The sequence below is a fragment of the Hemitrygon akajei genome, chromosome 10, assembly GCF_048418815.1.
Source record: "Hemitrygon akajei chromosome 10, sHemAka1.3, whole genome shotgun sequence".
Taxonomy (NCBI): domain Eukaryota; kingdom Metazoa; phylum Chordata; class Chondrichthyes; order Myliobatiformes; family Dasyatidae; genus Hemitrygon; species Hemitrygon akajei.
The window spans coordinates 42,649,727-42,661,176 of record NC_133133.1 but is presented as its reverse complement, the minus strand read 5'-3'; the positions used below and the strand labels follow the sequence as shown (position 1 = coordinate 42,661,176).

General features: G+C 39.8%; 1 long non-coding RNA gene across 4 annotated transcripts; it reads right to left on the bottom strand.

Moving 5' to 3' along the window:
- Positions 1–203: 203 nt before the first annotated feature.
- Positions 204–10,927, bottom strand: LOC140734326 (uncharacterized). Of its 4 annotated transcripts, none has more exons than XR_012100522.1 (4): positions 10,491–10,916; positions 5,969–6,029; positions 1,211–1,541; positions 204–993 (listed from the first exon to the last, which is right to left on the bottom strand). It is a non-coding gene; the product is annotated as an uncharacterized lncRNA (long non-coding RNA). The 4 variants fall into 4 exon arrangements; XR_012100521.1 differs by having other exon boundaries at positions 204–650; positions 828–1,541; positions 10,491–10,910; XR_012100520.1 differs by having other exon boundaries at positions 204–1,541; positions 5,905–6,029; positions 10,491–10,927.
- Positions 10,928–11,450: the final 523 nt, after the last annotated feature.

Here is an 11,450-nt window from a genome sequence, read left to right as displayed (position 1 = left end):
GAAAAATCAAGGCACACCAACAAATTTTAGCTTGGGAAAATACCAGCTAGAATAATCATGAAACTACTGGCTGAAATAAAGTGATATTTTTCATATCATATATGTGTGCGTACTTCTCAAATCACTATTTTATTCTTCCAGTCTTAGTGGCTGTAATACAGGCGATGCCATTCTTTATGCAACAAATGTTTTAGAGCACTGTGTGGAGACTTTATTTTATTTTTATTTCAAGATACAACACAATAACATGCCCTTAGACCATAAGACAATAAGACACAGGAGCATAATTAGACCATTCAGCCCATTGAGTCTGTTCCATCATTCTGCCAAGATGATGAAGCCTGTTGTATTTTCAAATCATTCCAATAAACTGCATTTTCACATAACTAACCAAGCAAAACAACTTCTTCTCAAAGAAAATGGAAGTTAGTTGGCAAGTAGTGAGCTGGAACATATTTCCCTTTGCCAGCAGTTTCAGAAGGAACTGCTTTTGAAGTCCTTTCCATAGATCAATGTTCCTGATTTCCATGCCTGTACCAGCACCATAATGCTGACTGAGTAGGGGTACACAATGAATGTGTCTCTCAGCTTCACCCCACCCATGTAGACATCTTCAATGCAACCAGATTAATTTGAATAGTATCATCAACCTGCATGGAAATGATGCAAAAATGACTTCTTAAAACATTAATTAATATTATCATTTTAACTCATTCATGTCATTTGAATGTTTTAGATATGTTTACTAATTTTTAAATATTTGTTCTTATTGAAATCCAATGCAGCTATTTTAAAATTGTTATTAGACTCTTGAACATACTACTCACCCGCTGAAGATGAATTCCTGGTCTCCCAGTCTAGTTTGGCTTAGCCCTTATACTTCAATTGTTTACCTGGGCTACACTTCCTCTGTAGCTGATACACTATACTCTATATTCTGCATTCTGTTTACCTTCACTGCCACAATATACTTGCACTGCATACGGCCATGATCTGTCAGGGTGGCACACAAAATAAAATATTTTAATTATATCTTGGTAAATGTGACAATAATGATAAACCATAAATTGTTAGCACTTAAGTGTATATTTGAAGACTTTGCAGTATAGAGCATGTATTGTGCAGCAAGTGTTTTTATTAGAAAGATGACTCTATAACAAGACATGCTGCAAAGAAAGTGCATTATATACATGTGGTGAACTACATATACCTGTCTGGACACGCCCCCTGATGACTGCTCCTGTGGCTCCTCCCACAGACCCCTGTATAATGGTGATGGAGGTCTGAGCCCAGCCTCTCAGTCTCCAGGATGTAGTATGGTGGTCACTCACTGCTTGTTCCTTCTTCCAGTCAATAAAAGCCGATACCTCGCTTTTACGTCTCAGAGTGAGTTATTGATGGTGCATCAATACACAAGCATATATATGAAGTGTTCTGCAGTTCCTTTCTTCACCTGGGAGGTTTCAGCCACACACTGTATGAGGACTGGCAGATGCCTACAGCAAAGCATTCCTGACCTGTTGTCTTCCATTAAGCTGATGCTGTTCCCAAATTAAATGAAGAGCATGACAGAAGTGATGGAAATTAATGTAATTAAGCATCATTACTACTAATTATAGCTTAACTCACTGGAACAAGACATTCAGTTTCATTAGGGGAATGATCCTGCTTTTTTCTGAAGATTGAGATGTTAATAACTTGCTGTACAACCCTTTTACAAGATGTTCTAATGGGGAAATGGAAAAATATTAACTCTCTCACTGCCTTCAAACACCTTTTTATTCTTACTCTTTTTGCTGCAGCACTACAGTCCAATGCATATTTTTTCTTACCATTTTTTCCAAAAATTGTATTCAATTCAAGAAGGTAAAACATATATTCTATAATACAGCTCAAATGTAGACAATAGCTCTTACCAGAATCAGAATCAGGTTTATTATTAATAGATGGAACAGGTTAATGCAGTATAGGAGGATAAGGGGAGATTTGATAAAGGTAAACTAAATTATCAGGGGTTAGATAGGGTAAATGCAAGCAGACTTTTACCACTGAGGTTGGGTGGGACTAGAATTAGAGGTCATAGGTTAAGGGTGAAAGGTGAAAATTTTAATGGGAATTTGAAGGTGAACTTCATTCAAAGGATGGTATGATTGTGGAATAAGCTGCCGGTGAAAGTGGTGGATATGGGTTTGAATATAATATTTAAGAGAAGTTTGGATAGGTACATAGATGGGAGGAATATGGAAAGCTATGCTCCAGGTGTGGGTGATAGGACTAGGCAAATTAACAGTTCTGCATGGACTAGAGAGGCCTAAGGGTCTGTTTCTGTGCCGTAGTCCTCTATGGCATATATCATGAAACTTGTTTTGCAGCAGCGGTACAGTGCAAAGCATTAAAAATTACTATCGATTACAATAAGAAATAGAAATAAATAATTAGTGTAAAAGGATAGCAAAGTAGTGAGATTGTGTTTAAGGGTTCATGGAGTTCAGAAATCTGACGATGGAGAGGAGGAAGCTGATCCTAAAACATTGATGTGCATCAACAGGCTCCTGTACCTCTTCCCTGATCGTAGTATTGAGACAAGGGCATGTCCCAGATGAAGAGGATGCATAATGATGAATGACACCTTCTTGAGGCATGGTAGCCAAAATCTATAACTCACAAAGCAAGTTATCTTGAAAACTGTGGCAGAGGGTATGGAAAATCTGATGATGACCTGTTCAGGTTTGGAAAGAAGGTCTATCCAAACCATCATATCAAGTCTTTTACAGTACCCTGGACATAAAAATAGATCTCAATAACATTTTCAATCAAATATTCCAAGATAATTTCTACTTGGACAAACCGGATCCAATATAATTTAGCATATGATCTGAGGTAAGGCACATTTTAATCTTCCAAACTGTATATCATATGGATAACTGGAATTGGGTTATCCACTAGAGACAGAAAAATAGCACTATTGAGTACAATTAAAGGAAAGTAGAGGGCTATGTGGGAGAGAAGGGTTACATTGATCTTAGATTAGGTTTAATGGGCAGCACAACATTGTGGGCTGAAGGGCCTGTACTGTTCTATGTTCTGTGTTCTATAGACTGTGGTTAAATTGGTTATATTGTTTATATTTTTGACTCTGAGTCAGAATGTTTTGGGTTCAAAAACCTCTGTGGAGATCTATGCTGAATCATATTCCAAGGAAGTTACCAGACAAGTTGTCTGCATGGACCTTAGTAAGGCATTTGGCAAGATCCTGCATGGGAGATTGCTGAAGAAGGTTCAGTCGCTTGGCATTCAAGATGAAGTAGTAAATTAGATTAGACATTAGCTTTGTTGGAGATGATTGCCTCTATGATTGGTAGCCTGTGATTAGTGGAGTGCCGCAGGGATTGGTGCTGGATCCATTATTGCTTGTCATCTATAAAGATGATCTGAATGTTAATTTGGTTAACTGGATCAGCACATTTGGGGATGACATGACGATTGTGGGTGCAGTGAACAGCAAGGAAGACCATCAGAGCTTGCAGTGGAATCTGGACCAGTTGGAAAAATGAGCAGAAATGCGGCAGATGGAGTTTAGTGCAGACAAGTTCAAGGTGTTACACTTCGCGCATGACCAACCAGGCTAGGTCTTACACAGTGGGCCCTGAAGAGTGTGACAGAACAATACAGGCCCATAATTCATTGAAAATGGCATCACAGGTAGATAGGGCCATAAAGAAGATTTTTGGCACATTGGCCTTCATAAATCAAAGTATTAATAACAAGACAAACAAGAGAAAATCTGCAGATGCAGGAAATCAGAACAACATACACAGAATGCTGGAGGAACTCAGCAGACCAGACAACATCTATGGAAAGGAGTACAGGTGAGCTTTCAGGCCTGCTGAATGATTTCGACCGGAAATGTCGACTGTACTCTTTTCTGTAGATGCCACCTGGCCTGCTGAGTTCCTCCAGCATTTTGTGTGTGTTGCTATTGAATACAAGAGATGGGATGTTATGTTAAAGTTGTATAAGATGTTAGTGAGGCCTAATTTGGAGTACTGTGTCACCTACCTACGGGAAAGATGTAAATAAGGTTGAAAGAGTACAGTGAAAATTTACAAGGATGTTGCTGGGACTGAGTTATAAGGAAAGATGGAATAGGTTAGGACTTTATTGCTTGGAGTGTAAAAGACTGAGGGGAGATTTAATAGAGGTATACAAAATTATGAGGGGTATTGATAGGGTAAATGCAGGCAGACTTTTCTATGGAGGTTGGGTGGATTACATCTAGAGGGTTAAGGGTGAAAGGTGAAATGTCTCAGGGGACCATGAGGAGAAAGGTCTGTGAGAATATGGAACAAGTTGCCAGCGCAAGTGGTGCATGCAAGCTGGATTTTAAAGCTGAAGAGAAATTTAGATAGGTACATGGTTGGCAGGAACATGAAGGACTATGGTGTGGGTGCAGGTCGATGGGACTAGCAGATGAAATGGTTCAGCACGGATTAGATGGGCTGAAGGCTGGTTTCTGTGCTGTACTTTTCTATGTCTATAACTACTGTATATAGTATGACATTTTAATTGGACTCAGAGACTATTGCCCTGATTTTCAGACCAATCCTCACATACTGTTAGCCCATTTTGAGATGTATGCCCAAATGAGTACAATACCAGGAATAGACCAAATTGTAAAGTTAAAATGAAAATTTCAAATTATGCACCAGTGGTGGAATTGCAATCACTTCAGTTGAGTATGATGTCCTCTTAAGGGGTTTTCTATTGGTGGGTCCTCCGGTGGCTGTAGAGGCTGATCTAGGATCCACATATACTGATGCATTGTGGACAAGAGTAGGTGCTGGCTGTTGTTATTGTTTGGGTTGTTTGGTTGTTCTACATCTCTTTTTGAAACTGCTGCTTGCTTTCTGTGGCACAGCAGAGGTTATGAAAAGACAATAGTTACAAAGGGACTCAGCAGGTCAGGCAGCATCTATGGAGAAGAGTAAACAGTTGATGTTTCGGGTCAATGTGCTTCATTATGAGTCCTGATGAAGGCTTTCGGCCCAAAACATCGACTATACTCTTTTCCATAGATGCTGCCTGGCCTGCTGAGTTCCTTCAGCATTTTGTGTGTGTTGCTTGGATTTCCAGCATTTTCAGATTTTCTCATATTTGTGCCACTACTACACTGCGAAATTTCTTCCAGGAATGCCCACCCTGAAGAAGTTTAAATCTTCCCTTCAACAGGAATTCAGTGAGACCCTCTCTCACTGCTCCCTCTCTGTGATCTCTGCTGCCCTCCAACTCTTCAACAATGTGCTCTCTCAAACCTACTTCCACAGCCATGTTTCCTTCCTGGGAATATGTCTTTGCTGCCATCTTGAGTCCCATGGCTTCCAGGTCAGTTTTCAAGGTTCTCAATTCAGTCCTTTGAGTACCCGAGGTACTCGCATTCAATCAACTCCTTCTCCCACAGCATTCTACGCACCACATTTTCTGCCATGAGGAGGTATGTGGGGACCCTATCCCAGTTCTTTCCACAACCCCAGGATTCTCTCTCTGCCCCTGCAATGGACCTGTTCACCTTTTTATTCTCCGCCAGATCCACAGTTTCAATTGGAGTCCCGATGAAGGGACTGTTTACTCTTTTCCATAGATGCTGCCTGGCCTGCTGAGTCCCTCCAGTATTTGTGTGTGTTGCATTAACTACTAAAGAAATATTTCACTTAAACTTAAAAGGACTCTTTATGCACATGTTCCCAGTGGTCAATGACACCAAAGCCAAAGAATATCTGGTCTTCCCCTACATCTCATGCATCATACAAGCAGCTTTATTCATTTTTTGCAGAAATGTAGTTGCGAATAAATTGATTCAAAATTAAACCGCATTCCAGGTGTTATTAATAGAAATTGAACTGATACCATGCGATGATGTTGTTTCCACTTTGCAAAGGCAATTTATGAAACATTTTGGAACATTCCTTACATGGCATTAACATGAAATGTAAATTGTTGTTGAACTTGATCCTCTGCACCTTCCAGGTACTCTAATGAGAGAAGAAAATAATGTTTAATAGATATTCTGTTCCATTTTCTGAGATGGTGGCAGTTCTGTGTCTTTATCTCCAAATGGCTGAGCAACTGTAGGTACCCCATCTAGTGGTTACCTGGCACACCAACTTTGTGGCTTTTAAATCATAAGATTGGATAGCACAGATTGAACATTAGCTAAGTAAGGCACAACTGCCATATTAGAGTTACTCTGGCTACTTAGTATTTCCTGCAAAATGCATGCAAGAATATGCCAGCACTTCTTTTTAACATTACATCAGTGCATTGATTTAAGACATCAAAGTATCACATTATGACATCCCTGAAAGTTTATTGCCTAAAAATTCCATTAGTGGTATGGCATAGATTCAATTGAACAGTGATATGTCTGAATTAAAAAGGACCAAATTAATGTTTTGCACTTTTTCAAATGCAAAAACCTGTCCATGAGAGACACACTACAGATCTGATTGGGAAGGAGAAGAATTCAAGGCAGAAATAATCAGGAAGGAACGGACAATTGAGATGCCAGTTGATATAGCAAAGGGATCAGAATGGCACTTCCAAAGTGTGGTGAGGCTCTAAGAGGGTAACAATTGGTGGGATGGTCGATGGATCAGTGCCCACTGTAAGTTGGTGAGTGTTAATCAGGGACCTGTATTCAAAATAAAAACCTTGGCTTACTTAGGAAAATATATTCAAAGACCACCATCTCAGATTTGGCACTTTCAAAAGTGAAAGTCAAAGTCAAGTCTGTTGTCATATGCACAAGTACGTGTCTGAACAGGTGCAATGAAGCACTTACAGTAGCATCAAATGCACATAACATCAGATAAAAGCATTCACAAGTAAAACATAAAATAGCTAAATTAATTTTACGGCATTGTAGAAGAAAAAACACAATTAGAAAATGCAAAAAGAAAACAAAATCCATTGTATTGCAGAGAGGTCATAGTGTTGCTGTACTGAAGTAGTATTTAAAATTATGCAAATTGATTCAAGAACTAGATGTTTGAAGAGAAGTAGCTGTTCCTGAAACTAGTAGTGTGGGTCTTCAGGATCCTGTACCTCCTGCCTAATGGTAGCTGCAAGAAGATGGCATGGCCCAGATGATGGGGATTTTTCCTGCTGGTGGTGCCTCCTTGAGGCAGCACCTCATGTAGATACTTTCAGTGGAGGGGAGTATTGTCCCTGTGATGCATAAGGCTGAGTCCCATAATCTCTGTTGCTTCTTACATTTGATTTTCCGTACCAGACCATTATGCAATCAGTCAGGATATAGTTATAGATACATCTGTAGAAGTTTATTTTAGTGTTCAGTGAGATGGCAAACCTCCTAAAAAAATAAAGGTGCTAGGCCAGTAGAAGTCATCCAAAATTTTAATACCCAGCAATTTAAAGCTACTAATCCTCTCCACTGCCAATCCACCAATGTAGATTGGTGCATAGTTTTACTAAAGATGAGCTTGAGGTTATTGTGGCACCACTCAAAGAGATGTCCCACATTGTTCCTGATTTCATCCAATAGCAGTGGTATCACCAGCAAACTTGTATATTCAACTTCAGCTTCAAGTTCAAGTCCAAGTTTAATTGTCCTCCAACCATACATGAATGCGCATGAATACAGCCAAATGAAACAGCGATATTCCAGGGTCAAGTTTCAAAACACAATACCAATAGTCACACACAGCATAAGGCACATATAGCACATATAAGACAGCAAGCACATATAAGATATCAGTAAAATACGGTCAACCAAAACAATAAAGTCAAAGTCACTGCGTCAATGATTGTAACAGGAATCTGCAGTTGAATATAATACAGATTGTCTTCTGATGAGCAAACACTGAGGGGCAGCACAGACTCCAGCCTGGACGCCATGCTACACCACCTCTAGTGGAGTGCACCGACTGCAACGCCTCCCTCCTGGGCAGCTGTAAACAGGCAACACCGCAGCTTGAGGACAACTCCTTGCAGCTCCCCCACAGTCCGCCATAACTCAGTGAATCGGACTTGCTGCATTCCACATTAATGTCTAACAGGGTCTTCCAATCACAGGAAAAGTGACTAAGATGATCACTCGCTGTTGGACAGAACACCACCTTCTGGCACGGACTGGTGATTCACTGCTGCGAGGTGTTGAACGAAGTTACAGTTTTCACTGAATGCTTCCCTGGGCTAAGAGCATTTTGTACGGGAGTGTCCAATAATGGGTGCCCCTCTTTAATGCAGCTCAGGTTAGTCCTGCAGAACCGTCAAAGAATGCTGGACCCCGAATGCACTGTATATGCCTGATACAGAAATGACCTTGGAGGTGCAAATGTGACTCACAATAGGAAGTACCTCGTTGAATTTCATGATTGCCATAATTTAACCCAGAACTATTTGCGAATGCAAGTTATTCTAGATCAAATGAATTTTCTGGAAAAAATAGTACTTTCTACCCTTGGAGGTTCCGTGAGCTTCTGTGACACTCTTCATAGATGCAGGCAATGATATTGTTTGCGTGATCTCAATGTTTAATGTTCAGGACCAATAGAAATTTGAATGCCGTCTGAGGGTGACCTGGCTGGCACTCTGGACACTCCCAGGTGCTGACCAATGCCAGTCCTCGGTCCAGCTTTGCATGCCCTTCACCTCCTGATCTACTGCTCTAGTGCTAATTATGGCTTTTCAGATGAAATACACTCTGAAGTACATGCCCACCACAGACTTTGGTTTTATCAAACTCAGCACTGTAACCGTGTCTGGGGAAATGTATTAGAAAAACAAAGTTATTGAATTTGAAGCATGCCTGTGGCATTACCTGCCACCCAGCTATCCCATGATTTATTCCTAAACACTGGACAATTTACAATGACAAATTAACCTACCAACCGGAACGTCTTTGGACTGTAGAAGGAAACCCACATGGTCATGAGGAGTTGAACCCAAGTCATCTGCACTGTAAAGCATTGTCCTAACCACTATGTTATTGTGCCACCCTAATTATTTGCCAATGAAATACACTTATTAAATTATATCTACTTGGTTTCTTCTTCATAGAGTTTAAAATCAGAGAATGCATTGATAAAGGAGTTGGACCGTATAGGTTCAAAAGACGGTTTGCAATTTCTCAAGGGCATTTTGGGCTGGTCAATAAATACTGGCTTTGCAACATCCTAACAAATGAATTTATTAAAATGCAATGTTCTCGAATTAGTATCAGTCTTAAATTGATGCCCTCAATATAAATATAATAGTAATCCCTTATTACTTTTGTTAATTTCTCCAAGAGAGTTTGTTACTTGAAGCTTTAATAGCTGACATCAGTTGCTCGCCTTACCTCTTAGTTGTGGACACTTTTCCTACAGTTATAATTTAGTCAGTCATTAGTAATGAATGCCTTTAATTGTGCAATTGTAATGTAACTCTAAAGCACATGTGCAGGAGAATGCTGGTGGACTTATTGATTGGCCAACACAGCAGCGTAGAGAGATTTTTTTCATGACTTTGAAAAGAGCGCAATGAATAAAGATGAGCATTCTTATGAGAGCGTCAGCTAGGCTGGAAGATCCCTTAATGTGAGCAAATATTCCTTGTGAGGATGCAGCTGCTTGTGTAAAGCATGTTTGTTGCAGGCATACTGTCCAGAGCACTGAAAAGTAAACATGAGGAGATTGATTTCTTCAGGATATTCTTGGTGTGTTGTGACCGCCTGACCAAAGACTTTGTGCTGACTTGCTTCTTTATTCCCTTCCACATTGCTCAGTCGGTTCAAAATCCAAAGCAAGCACATTTTCCCGGTGTAGTAAGGTGAGTGCTTTGTTAAGGTGCACCAGCTGCTATATTATGCTCATCAATGGGTTTTCTGCTGCACTGTTGTCAGAGATACACTGCCTCATTGTTCCTCTTCTGCACCATTTATTTATTTCTGTAATATATAGTAATTTTTCTGTCTTGCTCTGTAATGGTGCCTCAAAACAACAAATTTCACGACATGTCTGTGATAATAAATCTGATTCTGAATCTAATAGGTTGATTTTTTTCTGAACTGTAAACTTCTGCCCTTCCTTGGTTATCAGTGTAATTCAGCAAGAGGGTACATAAAATCAATGCTTTGGGAATTGAAGTAGTGGCTCCATTTACTACTTATTGACTCAAACACCTTCCAGGCAAAATGACATATAAATGGACAAGTACAGTTTGCATTCAATTCTTTTGACATTTCTGTTGTTGATGAACTGACAGATTCGTCATACGGATTGTGTCACAAATGTAGCAAAAGCTCAAGAAACCAAACAGCTGAATTAATAATGTTTATTTAACTTAGACTCCACACCCCCACCTTCACTGCTTAAAGCAGTAATCTCAGTAACAGGTTAGGCAATTTCAATGCATTCAATGTTAGAATATGATAAAAAAAATTGATGGTACAGTTTTAATAGTTTGTTAATGAATTTTAAATTCATACTTACAATTTAAAGTTCACATCAATGAACATGAAATTAATGCAGATTTTTTTTGAACATGAGGGTCAAAGCTGAGTGTTGTGTGAAGTGATGATCAGAATATGAAAGCTGAATTGAGGGAGTGTTCATATTTCAAGCTTTCAAACACGACCTCAGCCTGGCTGTCAGCCCTGCTTGTTTGTACAAATGTTCCACACTTCAAACGTTCTTCCGGAACAGGCTGCCTGATGAAATTAACAGGTCACCCATCATTAACTGCCAAAACAGACTTGTCCCCCAGCGTAACCTGTAGGCCAGGCTGGTCGCTCAACCACACAAGGGCATTGCTGTGGAGGAGGTATGCAATGGTTTCCTGAGCACCCTCTGCTTTCACCACCAGCCCCATCCTGCTGAACACTGGAAGCTGATAATTGAGTGCAATGAATTCACAGAATTCCATCAAACTTTCATGACCAATAATTGATTATTGATGTTTTGCGACCTTGCACTCTGTTAATGGATACCCTCAAGCAACAATCCTTCAGTGCAGAGTGCTGTATTTAAGCTGCCTCGGCAATTGTATTTATATATTCATTGTTTTTTTTTAATAACCTACAAGTACCCTATGGGAAACAAGCTTGAGGCGGTCTTAAACCTATTTGAACTGGTTAAGAATACAAGTGATAAGTTTGCAAATAGTTTCTCTCTATTTTGCTCCATTAAACAAAATCAAATTAAACACGACACAAATAATTTCCATTCTTGCTTTGCCTAAATTCCAAGAAATGCACCCTTATTGCAGCATTTTGTGCTTTTGCCATTCTGCAGCCTGCCTGAATGAGTTTACAAATTGCAAGATGAAACGGTGAGGGCATTCGCTCATCCATCCAGAATACGAGCTTACATTCTAAAGCAAGTCACATAACTCAATTTTGAATGGATCCAAAGCTTTCATCTCCACTTACAGTGTAGAAGAGCAATCCAAGT